We start from the raw sequence: 21,379 nt of genomic DNA on the forward strand, positions 1-21,379 counted from the left end.
CTTTGGGCTTTGACTAAAGTCACATTTCTCTTACAGCCTTTCCTGGCCATCCTACTCCAACCCTGATTGCCCCTGGGCCCCTTCACTGCTCGATTTTTCTGCTTACTACTAATCACTGACATACCACACCTTACCTCTGTGTTCTATTTGTAGTTTGTCTACTCTACCCCACTGAAACAGAATGGTGCCTGGTTCATAGTAAGTGTTTAAACATTTTTTGTTTTGCCTGAATAAATGAATGCATGAATGAGACAAATTGGAAGTGAGAAAAATACCAGCACAGTCACATGGTTGAAGGCTGCTGCGTGTGGAGGCAGGTCTGGAATTAAGCACCAGCACTTCCAGCTTTCCTGGATGGCGGTGGGCACAGTGGGTCCTGACAACGGAAAGAGCCATCAGGCAAAGTCACAAGGCTGGTGGCTTGGACCGGGGGGACTGCTGTACCCTAAAATGTGAGGTCCATGGGCATCGAGGTGGAAAGCAGCTGCACGTGCTACCTCATCAGAGTAGGGATTCGAATGCAGCTGGGCACCAGAGCATGAGTTATAATCCTGAGTAAATGTATTTTTAACAGTTTTGTGCACATTCGAAAGTTGCGTGTGCACCAGAACATCAGAGCTGGGCCTTTATCAAGCTTCCTTTTAAGATACATTTATTTAATGAAAAACTATTAATTTTGAAAATATGAAGTAGGATGTGGCGGTTGTGAGGGCACCATGTGAATGACAGACAACTGGGAATTCATGGAAGAGGAAGAAAACAGCAGATTTTGGTAATTCCTCGGCGGTCCAGTGTTTAGGATTCTTCGCTTTCACTGCAGGAGCCGTGGGTTTGATCCCTGCTTGGGGGAAATAAGATCCCATATGCCCCGGGGTCTGGCAAAAAAAAAAAAGGCAGAATTTTGAACCCAAAGACTTCAGTTTAAGTCCCAAGACCTGGTTCTGTGCCAGCTATAAACCCAGAACCCAGCAAGTGCTTTAACTCTGGAAGCTTGTTTCCCCATCTATAAAAGGGGATAACAAGAGCCCAAACTGCTTAGGGGATGGTTCTAAGACCAGATGAAATAAGGCACTGGTTAAAAAACACTAAGTTGGGACTTCCCTGGCAGTCCAGTGGTTAAGGCTTTGAGTTCCCAATGCAGGGGACCCAGGTTTGAGCCCTCGTCAGGGAACTAGATCCCACATGCCACAACTAAAAATTCTTCATGCCACAGCTAAGACCTGGCACATCCAAATAAATAAATACTAAAAACAAAACAAAACAAAAAAACAAAAACAAAACCCACTAAGTAAACTGTGAAGTGCTAGGCAAATCTAAGGGGTGATTCGAAGGAATATCATGGAGAACCAGTAGGGATGGGGAATCCTACCCTGCCCTTCTTTGTGTGACCCCCAAAGCCCCCACTATCACCACCCCAACTTCAGCCTTGCAAACAGAACCCAGATTTTGTTGTGATATCAGTTGACTGTTTCAGGAGAGGCTGGACACTCCTCTGTCTCAGAGGTTAAACCTAAATTATTCTAAACCAAATCAAGACAATTCCATAGCTGGTTTAGGAATGGGCAGTTGTCATATTCTGGCCATAAGGTATGAAATAAGTCTGCTAAGGGGCTTCACTAAATGCAGCGCAAAAGAAAAAGACTCATTTCTGCCTTATGTGAGAATGGAGTAAGATATGCTAAAATTTACTGGATGCTTACTATGTTTCTAAGTGCATGATTCTAAGAGTTTAAAAAACTAATTCATTTAATCCATATAATATTAAACTTCTGAGGTAACGGACTATTACCATCCCATATGACAGAGAGGTTAAGCAATTTACCCAATATCAGATACCTATGGGATCTGAAACCAGGTTTGGCTACAGAACCCACACCCTTAGCCATGTTGCTGTGATGTCCAGAGGAACCGCAGCCATCTTGCAACAATGAGGGAAGGAGCTGACACCTGAGGATGACAGCTGAAAGATCAGAATGAATTTCTCCCCCTAATGTTGTTGCACTGCTGATTTAACCAAACTTGGGACCACCTACCACGGGCTTTTTGTGATGTGCGAGATAGTAAATTTTCCTCATTGTTTAAGTTACTTTCACTCCCCAAATAAAAGTTCATTTCTCTACTCTCACCCGCACGATAGGACACCCTTCAATAGCAAATAGGCAAAGAGCTCCACCAAACATTCAAGAAAACAGTAATTTCAATACAAATACTGTATTGTATTGTATTCAATACAATACAGCAATTTCAGAGAATATAAAAGGAGGGTTCACATCTCAACTCATTTTTAGTATAATTTTGATTCCAACAAGTGCAATATGAGAAAAGACAATTACCCTTATGAACATGAATTGTAAAATCCTAAGCAAGATATTAGCAAACTGACTCCAGCAATATATAAAAAGGGTGATATGTTATTGACTTTATACAAAAAATGCATAGTTTATTTTGAATAGAACCACTATATTTTATCACACTAAAAGATTAAAGGGGAAAAAAACCATATGATCATATCAACAGATGCCAAAAAAGTTTTTTATAAAATTCAACATCCATTTACAATAAGAAAAAACTCTTGTCAAAGTGGGGATAGATGGAAACTTTTCTAGTCTGATATAGGGCATCTATAAAATCCTACAGTAAACACCTTATTTAGTAGTGATGCACTGAAAGTAAAGTAAGCAAAGTGCCAAGGATGCCAAGCCACTGGACGCAACTCTGCAGGCTTTAGCAGAGGCTGCAAAAGACCAAAGGTTACTGGTTCCTTCTCCGTGGCCGTCCTTTGTTCTCAAGGCCACCTGCGCCCAATGATCTCAAGGTAGACCATCATCTTCCCACCCCTCTCTTGCACATTTTTTAAAGCTATCAGTTATCTCTTTTAATTAACTAATTCAGGCCACATGGTGTGGCATGTGGGATCTCAGTTCCCTGACCAGGAATCAAACTTGCACCCCCTCCACTGGCAGTGCAGAAGCTTAACCACTGGACTGCCAGGGAAGTCCCCTTAACTTGTACATTTTTTTTATGACTTGCATCATCTTTCTTCAGAGTCCTCAGATTTTAAGCTCTAGTGCCATCTTAGAGTTCTTCCTTTATTGGGTTTCCTGTACCCAATTAGTTCCCTGGGCCAATAAAACCATTCCCTGAAGCTCGCTTAGACCCCACTATTCTTATTCCTCTGGTAGGCTTTTGGCAAAGTTCCCAAAATTTGCCACGAGTGGTCCAGTGGTTAAGAATCTGCCCGCCAATGCAGGGGACATGGGTTCGATCCCAGAGTCAGGAAGATCCCACAGGCCTCGAGGCACCTATGCGCTGCGCCACAACTACTGAGCCTCACAGTGTTCTAGGACCTAACAGCCGCAACTGCGGAGCCCAGGCGCCGCACCCACAGAAGCTCGAGTGCCTTAGAATTGGTGTTCCTCCGAAACAAGGGAAGACCACCACAGTGCGATGCCCGTGCATCACACAGAGAGTAGCTCCTGCTCTCCTCAGCTAGAGAAAGCCCTCTCCCAGCAACAAAGACCCAGTACAGCCAATAAATTAATTAATTAATTAAAAAAAAAAAGCCTTCACCTTCCAATGCAGGGGGTGCTGGTTTGATTCCTGGTTGGGGAGCTAAGATGCCACATGCCTCAGGGCCAAAAGTCCAAAACCTAAAACAGAAGCAGTACTGTAACAAATTCCATAAAGACTTTAAAAATGGTCCATATCCAAAAAAAAAAATACCAAAGCAAACCCCCTTCACAGCAGAGAGAATTCGTCTCTCTGAAGAATCCGTTTGCATGATCTAAAATTGCTTTCTGTAAACCTGAAAGTCTAATGCATGCATGCTCAGTTGCTCAGTCATGTCTGATTCTTTGCCACCCCATCGACTGTAGCCTGTCAGGCTCCTCTATGCATGCGATTGTCCAAGCAAGAATATTGGAGCAGGTTGCCATTTCCTCCTCCAGAGGAACTTCCTGACATAGGGATTGAACCCGAGTCTCAAGTCTCCTGCATTGGCAGGAGACTTTACCACTGAGCCACCAGGGAAGCCCAAAGTCTAATACTCTGTCTTTAAAATGTATGTACATTTGGCATGAGCTCCATAATACAGCCATAATTGCTAAAATATAAAAATAATGGTTTAAATTATCAATGTTAAGGAAAATGAAACTCCATGGAAGCCATATACATCATAAGACTGACCCCAAAGGAGTTTCAAACCTTCTTCTGAAAGGCCGGGGCTACATTACAATTATAGAAGCCTCCCTCAGAGGCTCTAGGTCTTCACCCTGCTTCCAGATAGATTCAGGATCCATGGCCCAGAGCCATCAGATTAATCTCTCACAGACACACCTTTCATCTCCAGTCCAAGGACCTGCTTATCAGTCAAATTTAAAAGTCAACCAGCCTGCCTTTTAAAGTTCTTCAAGAGTGCCAAGGCACCCTATCCCATTTTATCTCAGCTGGAGCACTCCAGCCCACCTCAGAGCCTTATCACCCAGCACTGGCATCCTGCTCCTTCCTTCAAATCTACCTCTTTCCTTTAAGGCCTAGCTCCTGACCCACCAATTCCAGGAACTTCCAAGGTTGTAAGATTGAAAGATTCACAGGGATTTTGAGCCAAAAAGGTTGATGACACCCAGTCATACACAACCAGTACGACACCCAGGCATACAACCAGTAAAAGGGTGTTACAACTGCAGCCATGAAATTAAAAGACACTTGTTTCTCAGAAGAAAAGCTATGACAAACCTAGACAGCATATGAATAAGCAGAGACATCATTTTGCCGACAAAGTTAAAGCTATGGTTTTTCCAATAGTCATGTATGGACGTGAGAGTTGGACTATAAAGAAAGCTGAGCGCTGAAGAATTGATGCTTTTGAACTGTGGTGCAGGAGAAGACTCTTGAGAGTCCCTTGAACAATAAGGAGATCAGACCAGTCAATCCTAAAGGAAATCAGTCCTGAATATTCATTGGAAGGATTGATGCTGAAGTTGAAGCTCCAATACTTTGCCAACCTGATGCAAGAACTGACTCATTGGAAAAGACCCTGATGCTGGGTAAGATTGAAGGCAGGAGGAGAAGGGGACGGCAGAGGATGAGATGATTGGATGGCATCACGGACTCGATGGACATGAGTTTGAGCAAGCTCCGAGAGCTGGTGATTAACAGGGAAGCCTGGTGTGCTGCAGTCCATGGGGTTGGAAAAGAGTTGGACATGACTGAGCGACTGAACTGAACAAACTGTGCTCACTGTATTCCCCAAAGGTTGGAAACTCCTGGGAGTAGGTATCACATTTATTCCTAAAGTTTGTTAACCTCCTGTAGGATAAAGACATGGCTGTGGTTCCAGACTTCCTGCTCAGGCAACTCCCCTGTGTGGAAGGCCTTTGCTCCACCTCTTGTCAGTCATTTACACTGGCAAAATCCAGTTAAAGATTCCAAAATCAATAACCTCAGATATGCAGATGACACCACCCTTAAGGCTGAAAGCGAAGAGGAACTGAGAAGACTTTTGATGAAGGTGAAAGAGGAAAGTGAAAAAGCTGGCTTAAAACTCAACATTCAAAAAACTAAGATCATGGCATCCAGTCCCATCACTTCATGACACATAAATGAGGAAACAATGGAAACAGTGACAGATTTTATTTTCTTGGGCTCCAAAGTCACTGCAGATGGTGACCACAGCCATGAAATAAAAGACACTTGCTCCTTGGAAAAAAAGCTATGACCAACTTAGACAGCATATTAAAAACCAGAGACATTACTTTGCCGACAAAGGTCCATCTAGTCAAAGCTATGGTTTTTCCAGTAGTCATGTATGGATGTGAGAGTTGGACTAGAAAGAAGGCTGAGTGCCAAAGAATTGATGCTTTTGAACTGTGGTGTTAGAGAAGACTTTTGAGAGTCCCTTGCACTGCAAGGAGATCAGACCAGTCAATCCTAAAGGAAATCAGTCCTGAATATTCATTGGAAGGACTGATGCTGAAGCTGAAGCTCCAATACTTTGGCCACCTGATACGAACAGCCGACTCACTGGAAAAGACTGATGCTGGGAAAGACTGATGCTGGGAAAGACTGAGGGCGGGAGGAGAAGGGGGCAACAGAGGATGAGATGGTTGGATGGCATCACCTACTCATTGGACATGGGTTTAAGCAAACTCCAGGAGATAATGAAGGACAGGGAAGCCTGGCGTGCCGCAGTTCATGGGGTCACAAAGAGTCAGATACGACTGAGTGACTAAACAAGTGTTGTTAATGAGCAGAAAAGATCCATACTTCCCCCAAACACACAAATCCAAGCCAGGTGACTTTTCTTTTTTAAAAATATTATTTATTTATTTGGCTGTGTCGAATTATAGTTGTGGCATGCAGGATCTAGTTTCCTGACAAGGCATGGAATCCGGGTACCCTGAACTGGGAGCTCGTCGTCTCAGCCACTGGATCATCAGGGAAGTCCCAGGTGACCTTTTCTTCCTTTTTTTTTTTAAACATTTCCTCCAAGAGTGTTTGTATCATTTATTCTCTTATTCATTCATTTATTCCACAGATCTTCACTGACACCCGATCAAATGCCAAGAACCTCCTGAGGCCATGAACTGCGGCACGCCAGGCTTCCCTGTCCTTCATTATCTCCCGGAGTTTGCTCAAACCCATGTCCAATGAGTAGGTGATGCCATCCAACCATCTCATCCTCTGCTGCCCCCTTCTCCTCCCGCCCTCAGTCTTTCCCAGAATCAGTCTTTTCCAATGAGTCGGCTGTTCGTACCAGGTGGCCAAAGTATTGGAGCTTCAGCTTCAGCATCAGTCCTTCCAATGAATATTCAGGACTGATTTCCTTTAGGATTGACTGGTCTGATCTCCTTGCAGTGCAAGGGACTCTCAAAAGTCTTCTCTAACACCACAGCTCAAAATACAATACAAGAACAAATAAAAGACAGCTCTTTTCTCTTAAAGGGAACACAATCTCCTGGGGGAAACAAAATGCACTTTGCTTTCCTTCTTAATAATTTACCTTTACTAGATTCTTTAATTGACTCAAGTATGTGGCTTTGGGGGCTTTGACTCATCCTGTGGCCTGCAAGTTCTCTGAAATCAGGAATTGAATCTTCTAAATTTTTTTGTATCTAAGTAGACTATGTTCCAGTTAGTAGCATTTGTCCTAGTATAATTATAAATGGTGCACCCTTTCACTCTCAAAAGTGTTCCAGATTGGAATAACAAGTGTTGCTAAGGATATGGAGAAAGTGGAGCCCTCCTACACTGACTGCTATGGGAATATAAAATGGTGTAGCCACTTTGGAAAACAACTTGGAAGTTCCTCAAATGTTAAACAGACAGTTACCATATAACCTAGTGATTTCACTCCTAGCTAGATGCCCAAGAAAAAATAAAAACATACATCTACACAAAAACTTGAATACAAATGTCAGAGCATTATTATTATTCATGATAGCCAAAAAATGTAAGCAATCAAATGTCCCATCAACATATGAACAAATATAATGAATCATATTCAAGAATGGTCTAATGAGTGGAATTCAGACAATGGAAGATCGCTGAGACATTCGTAAAAAGGAATGAAGGGACCTCCTTGGTGGGCCAGTGGTTAAGAAGCCAGCTTCCACTGCAGGGGGCGAGGGCTGGAGAAATAAGATCTTAGATGCCCTGCAGCATGGCCAAAAAATAAATAAATAAAAAATAACATAACATAAAAAGGAATGAAGCACTGATGCATAGTACAACATGAATGAACTCTGAAAGCATTATGGTAAGAGAAGGAAGCCAACCAAAAGCCCCATGCATCGTATGATTCCATTTATATGAATTGTGCAGAATAGGCAAATCTATGGAGGCAGAAAATAGATCAGTGGTCAGCCTAGGTCTGGGGTGGTGGGGCTGATGAGGACTGACTGCTAATGGGTACTGTATTGCTTTGGGGGATGATGAAAATGTTCTAAAATTAGATTATAGTGATGATTGCACAAGTCTATAAATATCCTAAAAACCACTGAGGTGTGCACTTTATATAGGTGAATTCTATGATATGAAAATTATATCTCAATAAAACTTTTTAAAAAGCATTCTAGACTGGGGACTTCCCTGGTGGTTCACTAGCTAAGACTCTGTGCTCCCAATGCAAGGGGACCGGGTTCGATTCCTGGTCAGGGAATTATATCCCACATGCTGCAACTAAGAGCTTGCATTCTGCAATTAAAAGATCCCACGTACTGTAATGAAGACTGAAGATCCTGCGTGCTGCAACTAAACCCTGAAACAACCCCCCAAAATAAATGCATACCCAAAAAAAGGCATTTCCGATTGGATAATAAATTATATGGTCACCTTTTACCTAGGGAGGCCTTAGCATGAATTATTGAGAGCACAAGGTCTTCTGAGTTAGACCTGGGCCTGAATCCCACCTCTGCCACTTAACTTGTTATTATGTCCTGGGAGAAAGCCTCAGAGACTTGTTGTAATGTAAATAAGGTTATGCATGAAAAGGGCTGGGAACCTCCCAATCCCGTGTTCAAAGTCCTCAACTTCTAGTGGCTATTGACACAGGGAAATCTGATCTAGAATGGATGGAGGGACTGATGGGTGGAGCAAGCCTGAAGCAACTCAAAATTCAGGGGACTCATCCCACAAATGGTATGTTCTTCTTAAAAAGGAACTCAAGGAGAATCAGCAGATTGGGTTCCCCGCTGCCACCCATTCTGCTTGGTCATTCTGCCCACACATCTGGGGCTCTATAGGGTGCAAAGCCCTGGGCTGAGCTTCCTGGAGAATAATGGGGGAGAGGTCAGGATCTCCACTTTCAGGAGTTTCTCCCCCCACCCCCCGACTCCCCCCACCAGCCCCCCCACCCCCACCCCCAGCAGTAGGAAGCTGGGTGTGTGCAGAGGAAGAGGAAACCTGCACAGAGGCCATGTAAATAACCCCCGGCTGACCGGAAGCACCGCTAGCTGGTCTGAGTGTCTCTAAGCAGATAACCCAGACTTGGTCAACCGTGTGCCCTCACTGAAATGTGTCCTCTATCACCTACCATCGGACACTGAGGTGTGTCAAACAGTCCGAGGGATGCTTTAATCAAAACACTCTTCCACAGTCCCCCACCCCCAGTTAACCTGCCTCTGGAAGTACAAACATCTTCCAGGCCTTAAGGCCCTGGTTTTCTCTTCTCACCTAGCACACCTCTTAGACCTCACTCCATTCCTTCAGCCTCAGCTCTCACGCTTCTCCAGCTCTAACCTCCATCCCAAACTCCCAGCCCATACCACATACCTGATGTCACAGAGACGCCTCAAGCACAAGATGCTCAAAACCTGTCCTCAGTGAACCACGATCCACTGTTTCACCACGTGGATGAAACGTGGACAGTATTCTTTCTCAGCTCCTCTGGCTCAGGCTCCACATCAACCTACAAGCCGATCCTGTTACCTCTTCTTCCAGCCATCTCTGGAATGTGGTCCCTCCACTCTGCCTCCAGCACTCTTGCCAAAGCTAGGCACTCCTGCCGTGCTCTCTTCCCACGGTCCTCCACCTCCATTCACCCTCTCAGCATGAGTTCCCAGGATTGCCCAAGTACTCTTTCAAAACTTCAGGAATGCACACACACTTCCTTTGCTTCTTTAAACCTTAAAATCTCTATGTCTACAGGGCAAAATCCAGATCTCTTATCTGAAATGCACATGCAAAGTCAGCCATTAAAAAAAAAAAAAAAAGGTTGCCATGATCTACCCTAAATTCTCTCTCCAGTCTTATCTCCCCAACAACATGTTCCACCCACCCCCACCTATACTCCTGGCCACTGAAGGGTCCAACATGGATGTTTCTGCTCAGCTCATACACTTCTTTCTGTCTAAAACCCCATCTCCCCACCGCTCTTAAAATGCTCCATGTCCTTCGAGGCCAGCTCATACACCACCTCTGCAGAGACACCCGCCTCAGTTCTTCAGCTGAAGTCTGAAAGGAGCTGTGGGATGAGACACAGAGGCCACTCTGACCACTGACCAGCCGGGGGAGTTTGCCTTTGCGAAGCCACCATAATCCAGGGTCTGGTCCTCACCTTTGCAGGAAAAAGCATTATTCTTATTATTATTTACTTGGCTGTGTCAGGTGTTAGCTTCAGTTTCCTAGATTCGGTGCAGGATCTTTTAGCTGGGGCAGAAGGGATTTAGTTCCCTGACCAGGGATTGAACCTGGGCCTCCTGCGTTGGGAGTTTGGTGTCTCAGCCACTGGACCACCAGGGAAGTGTCCGAGAAAGTGTGCTTTTTGAAGCTGCCGGGGGAGGAGACACAACTGCACTGTCTCCAGTAAATACCAAGGAAAGAAATGGATGGACAAAACAGAAACAGAGCCGCAGATGAGTAACAGCCGATCTGCCTATGCCGTATTTGACGTGGGAAGTCAGACTCCAGCCAGAGTGTGGCATGGTGAACGGAGCAGCCCGCCCTCAGCCAAGGCAGCCACTGTCCCCCCAAAAGACCATGTAGAGTAATGGCCCACAGTGAGAGTCAGGAGTTACTGAACTGGGGTTGAAGACCCAGCTCAGCCACTTTGTGATTCTGGATGACAACCTAGACTCTTGGCTTCCTCATCAGTCCAAAGGGGCTAGGGATCCCTTTGTCCTGGCTATTCCATCTGCCTGGACCACCCTTCCCCTAGATTCCCACACAGCTCCCTTCCCCCCTTGTCTCCTGTCTCTGTTCACTGTTCACCTTATCAGAGACATTTCCTGACCTTTCTAGATAAACAGGAACCCCTTCTCTCACCCCGAGCATTCTTACCTCCTAACCCTGCCACATCCAGGCACCAGGGCTGGACCAGAGGAAAGTGCTCAACAAATGTAACAGAATGGATGAAAGAAGCATACAGACCTCAGAGAGGCATGAGGATGTAAGGTGTACAGACCCGAGCATGGCCCGCACCAAGCAGTGTCACACTTTATGAGGAAAGCCTCCAACTGCCATGTACCCGCTACCCAGAGATGCTGAAGGGGAATTGGGGGCTCAGAGTCTTGTTGGAAAAACAGACAGAAACCTCGGGAGAAGCGTGCCTGCTCCAGCCTATGTGTGTGGGGGTCTACGTGCGGTCTTCCAGCAAAGACTTAGTGATGCTTAGTGAGGTGTGAGAAACTGGAATATTTGTTATGTGGTTCAGCACAGCCAACAGGTAGGGCCCAAGACAGGATGGCGGCAGGAACAGAGGCCAGACCGAAAGCGGAGCTGACCATGAAGGGCCCTGTGGCTGTAGCAGTATCTGAGTTGTGCTCCAAAGGCAATGGAGAGCTATTAAAGGGTTTTCATCTGGACTAGAGCCTGAGTACAGAAGCGTTCGGAGTCTGGAAAGGAGCAAGCTGAGTGAGCAGTTAAGAGGTTCTTGTAATAACTTGGTGAGAAATTGCAAGGACAGCTTATGATAACAGAAGAAATGCAGGAGACAGAAACACTAAAAGTCAGTGGCCATTTGAGTGGTGGCCAGGGAAACAGTCCAAGCTGACCACCCGGAATCTGGCTTTGACGATGTGATGAAAGGTGTTTCTGTTTCTTCAGATTAGGAATCTATGTGGAAGAACAGATTTAGAGGGAAAGAGCCTTTGAAGTCTCCATATTCACAGAAAGTCCCACACTGGCTGGACATAATAAATAGATGCCCTTTACAGAGATCTTACTGTGTGCCTGGAATACCAAGTCTATTTTCATTCTCACAACAATCATTTAAGATAGCTGTTACTATCCCATTTCACAGGTAAAGAGATGGAGACTAAAAAATAAAATAACTTCTAAGGTCCACAGCCAAGATGGACCCAGCTGGACTGTGAACTCTGGTCCTAGCTGACGATGCCCTCCTCTCTCCTCGACCTTGACCTTGACGTCTTGAGTCTGGACATCAGGGATACAAAACTCTGAAGTCCTTAGCACAGGCAGCCCAACTCCGGACTGGAAGCTGCCACCGAGGAAACCTGGTGGATTGGAATGCAGAGATACGCCACACTCAAGGGGTAAGCAGAGAAAGAAGAGCTTCTGAAGGAAATTAACCACCAGAGAGGTTTGGAGAGAAGGAAGAAAGAAGCACAGAGCTGATGCCAGGGACTTCCCTGGAGGTCCAATGGCTAAGACTCCCAGTGGAGGGGGCTCAGGTTCGATCCTTGGTCTTGGAACTAGATCCCACATGCCGCAGCTAAAGATTCCACGTGCCACAACTAAGACCCGGTGCAAATAAATAAACACGTTTCTTTTTTAAAGAAAGCTGATGCCAGATCAGGACTCCCAGAGGTCAGCAGGGGTGGGTCCTCTCCCTCAGCCCAAGCACCCCCTCCACCAGCCCCAATGACGCATTCTTTCTGTAGATATGTTAATAGAGGCCAAGGGTTAAGGGCAAGACTTCCTTGGCTCCCTAAGCCTCTGGATCTCTTTAAATCAGTTTGCATATCTCTTCCAACCCATCATGTATGGATTTTACAGTTTACATCAGAGCAGAGGATGTTAATGTCAATTTCTGGGAAGTTTCTCCCAGGCGGACCTTCTGCAGTGTGGAGTGGGAAGCTGCTGCATAGCACAGGGAGCTCATCTCTGTGCTCTGTGATGACCTGGAGGGGTGGGATAGGGTGGGATGGGGTGGGATGGGGTGGGGGGCGGTTCAAAAGGGAGGGGATATATGTATATGTATACATACATAACTAACTTATTCGGTTGTGCAGCAGAAACTAACACAATACTATAAAGCAACTATACCTCAATTTATAATATATACAAATATTTATATTAGGCCTTTCAACTCAGACCTAGATTTAAATAGAAGCTCTTCTGTATGACCTTGACCCTCAGTATTCTTACCTATAAAATGGGGATAATATAAGCTGCTCGCAGGGGTGGTTCTGAGACAGGGCAATGCATCTCTGACGTCCAGTTTATAGTATATGTTGTCATTATTACGTTGTCTCTAATTACTGCTTGGCCTCATACCTGATCACCTGGGGAGCTTGAGGAGAAGAATTTTTTTTTTTGGCCACTCTGCACAGCTTGTTGGGATCTCAGTTCCCTGACCGGAGGCTGAACCCAGGCCACATGAATGAAAGTGCCGAACCCCAACCACTCACTGGACTGTCAGAGAAGTCCCAAGCTTGTGAAGAACTCTGATACCTCTGCTCCACTCCAAGACCTGGAGACCAGCATCTCTAAGCCTGGGGCCCAGGTTTGTATGCTTATCCCCAGGTGGCTATAAAACACCTCCCGGGCTGAGAGCCACAAGTCCCCCTTCACCCAGGAATTACTCTCTTCTTCCCCTGATGCCAATATACCTCCGCACTGAATTTCTCAGTCGATCCGGGAACTATCCCTTAGAAAGCAGGTCTGTCTCCCAAGATTGGAAATTCTCAGAAGAGGGCCACCCCCTCCTAGGATGAATGTGGTTATTCCCAAACCAACAATCCACTGAGTCATGCTTCTTATCCATTTACAAGAATCTCATTTTCAGAGGTCACCTCGGCGCTTTCTAATGTATTCACATATTCCCTCATTTACTGTCGCCCCCTTTAGCTCTCTGCATTAGTCGCTCAGTCGTGTCTGACTCTTTGTCACCCCATGGACTGTAGCCCACCAGGCTCCTCTGTCCATGGAGTTCTCCAGGCAAGAACACTGGGGCAGGTTGCCATTCCCTTCTCCAGGGGATCTTCCTGATTCAGGGATCAAACAGAGTTCACACACATCTGGGGTGAAATTAGAACCAATGCAAAGAAAAGACGTTTAGCAGGAGTTCATCCATGTCTCCTCCGGGTATTAATATCTGCTTTGTAATTCATGACAACAATAGTTATATAGCAACAGTTATATACACTGTATGTCAAGTGTGGTTCTAAATGTTTTACATAGATTAATTATCTTAATTCTCAAATTTATTGTTATCCTCACTTTACAGAGGAGGAAACTGAGGCACTGAGAAGTGAAATGACTTGCCCAAGGTCATGCAGCTAGTAAGAGGATCCCAAATTTCAACCCAAGGAATCTGCGTCTAGGATCTGGATTTAATGATTCAAGGACAAGCTAAGGAGACTTGGACTGGACAAACCCCCTGCAGCCTCAAACCAGAGACCACAGAAGAAGAAGAACTGACCTTGTCCCCAGGCTTGGGGAGAAAGCGGGAGGAGGAGGGGTGAGTCCCAGGAAATCAGACCAGGGGGTCACAGCTGACCGCAGGCCAAAGGCTTCCTGGATTCCCTGGCAGACGAATGAGCAACATGGAAAAGACATTCCTCCAGGAAAAGACAACATTTTTGAGGGTTTTTCGGCCTCATCTCTGATTTCAGACCCATGGTTTCTTTGCTGAGTCATGGAGGACATTGAAAGGGATGGGGCGGTGGTGGAGTAGCATGTCCCCTCTCCCAAGGCCGGACTGGCCAGGGGCCTCCTGGGCAGCCCAACTCCCTGCCCTTGGAAGGCTGACACCACCCAGCACCTGTTCTAAAAATAGTTCACCAGGAGGAAGTAGCTTCTATGCTATTCTTCGTCTTCCCCTGAGTCTCTTCAGTGAATAAATTAAAACACGTATGAACGCTTGAATGAATAATCAAGTCAGTAAGTAACACTTACTGATCCCCTACTGAAAGCCTTGGAATCAGACACTCCTTGGTTTCCAGCTCTGCCACATGACCCTAGACAGGCGATGGAGCCTCAGTTTCTTCATGCATAAAATGGGGGGGTATGTGGGGACTTCCCTGGTGGTCCACTGGTGACTCGGAGCTCCCAATGCACGGGTCCTGGGTTCGATCCCTGGTGGGGAAACTAGATTCCACAGGCTGCAACTAGGATCCAGTGCAGCCAAATAAATAACTAAAAAAGTATTTTAAATGGGGGGGGCGTGTTTGTTTCAGCCTACAAGCTTAAGAAGAAGGCCACAGGAGGTAAGACAGGCAAAGCTCTTGGCACCCAGTGGACATCCCATAATGGTAACTCTTGTGTGCCAGGCACTGAGAGGGGTTGGAAATCAAAGAGGAATACCCCACGGCCCTCTAGTTGGCAGTCTGTGGGAAGGGAAGTAGAAATACAATGAATCAACACAACGGATGGGTACCAGAAGACAGGCCAGGTCCCGAGGTGAAGGACACAGAGAAGAAAAAGACCAGCTGCCAAGTTGGGATGGGGGTAGCTATGGAAGATTCTGCTAAAGTCTCTGGTGCAGGGCTTCTCAGACAATCCCCTGCACAGAATCACCCAGGACTTGGTGAAGATGCAGACTAAGATTTAGCAGTTCTGGGTACAGCCTGAGAATCTGCATTTCTTTTAATTTTTATTGATTTCTGGCTGTTCTGGGTCTTTTTTTGCTGCACGCAGGCTTTCTCTAGTTGTAGCAAGCAGGGGCTACTTTCTAGTTGCAGTCTGGGGACTTCTCATTGCAGTGGCTTCTCTTGTTGCAGAGCACGGGCTCTAAGCGCAGGGGCTTCAGTAGCTGTGGCACACAGGCTTAACTGTCCTGTGGCAAGTGCAATCTTCCCAGACCAGGGATGGAACCCGTGCCCCCTGTACTGGCAGGTGGAATCTTATCCACTGGACCACAAGGGCAGACCAGATTCTGCGTTTCTATCCAGCAACCCCAGCAATTGAGGGCCAGGGGTCAAACTTTGAGTCCACGGCAAGGCAGCTGACAGCTGGCCACACATTCACAGATTCCTCTGCTACTCTCTGTATCCATTTTAGGACACCTGCTCAAGGTGCCTTCAGAATGTGTTAAACTGAGCCCCTCCCCAGATCCCAGAATCAAATTCTCAGACACACTCTGGTAACTCTTGTCCATTAAGGTTCATATCCTTGAAGATGGTTATTTATTTGCTTCCTCCAGCCTTTCCCCTTTCTAGGCCAGATCGTCCAAATGCTTCAGATGTTTTCGCATCCGGTATTTTGTAATGAATTCCCTTTAAAAGGTCATAGATTTAGGAGAAAGAAGTTTAATTATTAGCCTTTTTTTTTTTTGAGCCTTTTATTAATGTAAACAATTTTCATTCCATCTCAAAGAGTAGGAAAGGGGAAGCTATTAAAAAAGATTAGAATTTTTTTTTGCTGACTTGTCATAAAACAGTGATTATCGACAAAGATAACATTTAGCTGACACCAAACAGCATAAGACATATGACTAATTTGAAGACTATTTTCGATAAATCACTGCATCAGAAAACACAAATTGCCCTAAAATCATATGGTTCACATACGGCAGGAATTCTGATGGAGACTTTCCCAAATGTGACAACTACAGGGAAGCCTGGCTTGCTGCAGTCCGTGGGGTTGTCGTACAGTCAGACACGACTGAGAGAATGAAGTGAATTGAACTGAATCCTAATATTTATATGACATTACCAGTCACTTGTAATGCCAAAATAAACTTCTAAACTATGGATAATTTTAAAAAACTTCCAATCAACTGTGCTAGGTAACTCTGGGTTATCTTTTTTATTTTCTCTATGGAGATTGTCATAAGACACAAAAAAAGGAAGATGCAGCCAAAAGATGTACGGAAAAGTAACATAGAGGAGAATCAAGTAGTTAACACAAATGTTCTATTATTTTTCTGGATTTTGTGATGTTTGTGACATTTTTGAGTCTTCACATTTGTTCTAGTATGTCGAGATTTCATTTTAAAATCTAAATAAATATTCGCTTTTGTACCGTTTATATTTGTGATATTTGTACTATTTTTCTTAAAGCGGGCCCCCCAAATTATATAAGCTTTAGGCCAAACAAAATCTGAATCTAGGGACTTCCCTGGTGGTCCAGCGGCTAAGACTCCATGCTCCCAATGCAGGGGGCACAGATCCAGTCCCTTGTCATGGAATCAGATGTCCCACATGCCACAACTAAGATCCAGAGAAGCCAAATAAATAAGTAATAAATAAAATAAATATTAAAAAAAAAAAATCTGAATCTACCCTGAGCAGAAAGTACATGGGCTTTGGGGTTAGTCCTGGGCTTAAATCACAGACCTACCCCTTGCTGGTTATATGCAGTATGGCCTTAGACAAATTAGTTAACTTTCCCTGAACCACAGTTTTCTCCTTTATCTAAAATGGGATGGTAACATCTATCTCTCAGGCTGGTCTTAAGGATTAAATAAGATGCTGCATGTAAACTGGCTATTATGTGGTCATCTCAATGACCTTGTGGTAAAGAGAGAATTGAGACCATGAGAGGTTCACTTGAGGTCACACAGCTGAGGACATGTACTTTACAAAAAAAAAAAAATCTGATTTCAAGTTTATATTAACAATCCTCCTTCCTCTCCATCTCCCCCACCCCTTTCAAGACAGGAAGCAAAAAGCAATCCTGTGTTATCCCTGAGCCCAAGAAACTCTCACCCATCCCTCTTCACCAAAGAGAGGTCAGAGCTGTTTCTCACCACCAGCACCACCCGCCTCCATGTGGGGAACGTGAATGAGCACCCCCCCGACACTGCCTGTGAGAAATCGTGAATCAGATGAAATTAAGAAATACTTGGCCTTTCGTTGAAATCATATAGTTGGTTACCAGTTTTATGTTCTCTTTTTTCCACCAACTCAGACAACCCCAAGATTCTTCTCTTTTTTCCACAAACTTGTGCCAGTTTCTTTACCAACATTATCTCATTTCTTTCTCACAGTGGCCCCATACGCTAAATACTTATTACTCCCATTTTGTAGGAAAAGAAACTGAGGCTCAGAGAGGTGAAGCACCTTGCCTGGATATGAATCCTGGTCTGTCTAACGTCAGAGCTCAGGCTTTTCATTATCAGGCCACTTTGTCTTCCTGCCAACTGTCCCCTCCTATATTTCTCAGGGGGCTGGCTTTCCTGGTGACTCAGTGGTAAAGAATCAGCCTGCAATGCAGGAGCCGCAGGAGATGCAAGCTTGATCCCTGGGTCTTCAGGAAGATCCCCTGGAGGAAGGCAAGGCAACCTACTCCAGTATTCTTGCCTGGAAAATCCCATGGACAGAGGAGCCTGGTGAGCGGGCTACAGTCCAGAGGTTCACAAAAAGTTGAACACAACTGAAGCAACTTATTAGCACGCATGGGAACATATTTCTCAGGACAGTGGAATTGAAACGACAATTAGAGAATCCCGGTGCCTGCACAGGGCCCCTGAACCCCAGCCTTGCCCAGTGGTGCCAAACTAATCCCTCCTCCCTTCAACCTGTCTGCTGACTCATCCTTTTGCTCCAATCCTCCCAACAGAGTAGAGCTAAGAGCTGCCTGCCACTTGAGGAGCTATGGGGTAGGCATCAGAAGACTCTAGTTCTAATCTGGTTGGGCTACCATCTCGCCCTTAGGAAAGTCAGTGGATCTCTCTGGATCTCCTTTGCCATGATTTTAAAATAAGGTAGGAAAAGAGACTCCCAAGATCCTTTGCAATTCCAACATTCTCCAAGTGAGCCCACCTGGTATATACATATGCAGGTAAGTGAACATGTTCTTGCTGATTTACTGAAGACTCCTCCCTCCCAGAGATAGAGTGTCCTCTATTTACAGTCCACCATGAAGGTTACAAAGTAGACATGGGGGGTAACACGATGTGGCTGCGGAGTTAGATTAGTCCTGGCCACCCCTGGCCCTGGCTACATGGTCTTGGGCAAGCCCTTAACCTCTTGAAGTTTCCTTTTCCTCCTCTACAACATGGTGGTCTCAGGATTTCCCCAGTGGCCCAGTGGTTAAGACACTGCGTTCCAATGCCAGGGGCATGGGTTCCATTCCTGGTCAGGGAACTAAGGTCCCACATGTTGAGGGGTGTGGCTAACATTTTTAAAAAAACAAACAAAATGGTGGTCTTACAGTGGTTCCATCCCATAAAGTTGATATGAGTATAAAAGCGATGGAGCCTGGAAAGCTCTCAGTGCCAGAAAGAAGACTCAATCAATAAAGGCCATTACAATAATTACCATGTGTGATGTCCTCAAGCTTCCTTGTCTGTTTTTGACCTGGGATATATGGCTCCCAGGTGGCACAGGGATAAAGAATTTGCCTGCCAATGCAAGAGATGCAAGAGACACAAGTTCGATCCCTAGGTCGGTAAGATTCCCCTGGAAATGGAAATGGCAACCCACTCCAGTATTCTTGCCTAGGGAAATCCCATGGACAGAGGAGGGCTACAGTCCAGGGGGTCACAAGAGTTGGACACAACTTAACAATTGAGCATGCATACAGACACTGAAAGGAATACCCCAGAAGGGAGACTGAATTGTTGGAGAGGGGCAGAAGGAGCAAGGGACATGGGATGGACAGATGGTGAGACTTTGGATGGCTGCACCTGGCTGATCTGGGGGAAAGAAGGGCCTCACCCTCTGCCCGCCCCACCCACGGGTGTCTGCACAACATCAACGAGATGTTGGGCTGGAAAATGCTAGAAAACATGAAAATATCCAAAGTGGGAATGACAGATATTTATGAAATGCATTTCAAATTTTCTATCTTGGGAGGCAATGCCAAATCCCCGGGCTCAAGCATAGAGTCTGTTCTTTCCTTCTCTCCACACTGGCACCATTCCTAATCAGAATTTCATTCTCCATTCAAGCAGTCAACTCAAAGTCTCCAACTCTTCAGCCTCAGGGAGCTCAGCCCATCTGCTCTAAATCCTTTAAAACAAACAAATAAACTGGTAAAACAAACAACATTCCTACCATTTCTCTCTCTTAAAAAAAAAAAACTTGGCATTTATTTAAAATGCTAAAAAATGGAATCAACCTAAATGTCCAACAATAGGGGATTCATTAAATAAGTTATAACCTTATAATAAACTATTATACTACAATAGGATATTGTGCTATATATTATGGTTGAATATTATAATATCAACCGTGGATGTAGGTATTTAGCAGTGTGACCCCTGGAAGTAGACTGACCCCAGGTCTGCTACCTAAGTTGTGCGGCCTGGACAAGTCTCTCTCTGCCTTAGGTGTGTGTTGGAAAACTGACAATAATAATAAAAAAGAGCTCCAACTCCACAGTTGGACTTCCTGCCCCATTTAAATCCCAGTTCTGTCATATTCTAACAGCTGTACTATCTTGGACAGGCGAATTAAGCCTTCTGTGCCTCAGTTTCCTCAACTATAAATGAAATCTACCAACAGGATTTGGGGAGGTGCAAATTAAAGAAAAGATGTAAAACCCTTAGAATAGTACTCAGCACAGCTAATCAGATACCGTCTTTTCCCACCCCTACCCCACTTCTAAGCCCCTCCAAGTGATTTCTAAATATAAATGCACATCCAAGTCGCTTAGAAGGTGCCACCTCAAAAAGGCACACCTGAGGCTCTCCAGTTGTGCAGCATCAGCATGCATCCAGCTCAGATGGGAGCCTTGGCAGGGGCCTCCGTCATCCGTCAGCGCTGGCTGAGCAGGCCCTGACCCTCGCCCCTTCCCCTCTGACAGTAGCAGCTGGAGGTTGCTGGGGTTCAGTCCGGAAAATCAACAGCCTGAGCTCAGGGTCTGGTGAGCCACGTGATGGGGCGCGCTGCCCTTGAGCTTAACTGGAAGCTCACCGGCTGGCTGCAGCGGGCTCCTGATGAAGGGTCCCAAGCGCCCTCGTTACCCTCAACAACAGCCCGACTCGGCCGGGGTCACAGGGGGGCAGCCACCTGCTGAACCACAGCACGGTTCAGTTCCCACCTTAGCTCTTCCTCTGGGTAAACCCAGGCCCTGTCATCAATGCAACCCTGAAAAGGGGGCAGGGAGGTGGGGAGGGGGGGCGGCAATCTGCTATTGCTCTTGAGCTTAACTGTCAATTTCCCACTGTTTTGGCTTCCAGCAGAACCACGGTAATTCATACGGCACATTACATTTTTCATAATGTACACACACACGATCCCATTTTAAAGTGACAATCGTCATTTACGTGTGTACAATGCTGAACCATGGTTAGAAAGGGCTTTCTCCTCCGCTCATTGGTTTCATCTTCACAAGAACACTGGGAGCTGAACTGGAGAAACTGGAGAGGGGTGAACATAGCGGGTGTTGCCTGGGGAGGCAGCTTCAAGGCCACATGGGCAGTGTGACCTCAGGGAGGGCACTTCATGCCTAGACCTGCCTCCTCAGTCTCTGAAATATGACCACCCAGCATGTCCAGAGGAGCCTCCATTCCTGGGGGCACCAGGGAACCAGCACTCCAAGAAAGCGGTGCACCCCACACAGCCAAGTATTAACCGACAGTAGGAGACACAGTTTGCTGAAAGACCAAGACAGAAGCACCCAGGGGCCCTCAGTCAGCACATTCTCTCCCAGTAGGCTCTTCCCCAGGGGCTGGCGGAGAGGAATCTGAAGGGACTTGGTGAGTGAGGGGGTGAACTAAGGGAAGGGGTCTCAGTGCTGGGGATACAGCCTAAGTGGTGACTCTTATCCACAATAGGGAATAATCACCAGGCTTGGCCAGGCCACCTGT

The 21,379-nt window shown here is 45.7% G+C and overlaps 1 protein-coding gene across 4 annotated transcripts in view; it reads right to left on the reverse strand.

Moving 5' to 3' along the window:
• CCND3 (cyclin D3) overlaps nucleotides 1–21,379 on the reverse strand; it is a 94,595-nt gene that overhangs the window by 13,404 nt on the left and 59,812 nt on the right. The window contains exon 1 of one of the 4 annotated variants that reach the window (XM_027525350.1): nucleotides 3,571–3,594. The exons of 2 other annotated variants lie outside the window; for them this stretch is intronic. The gene's annotated coding sequence lies outside the window, so the exon portion shown is untranslated. Of the gene's footprint in view, nucleotides 1–3,570; nucleotides 3,595–21,379 lie in introns of those variants that run through there. One more of the 4 variants, XM_027525351.1, reaches the window with a different exon arrangement.

This window comes from Bos indicus x Bos taurus, chromosome 23, assembly GCF_003369695.1.
Source record: "Bos indicus x Bos taurus breed Angus x Brahman F1 hybrid chromosome 23, Bos_hybrid_MaternalHap_v2.0, whole genome shotgun sequence".
NCBI lineage: Eukaryota > Metazoa > Chordata > Mammalia > Artiodactyla > Bovidae > Bos > Bos indicus x Bos taurus.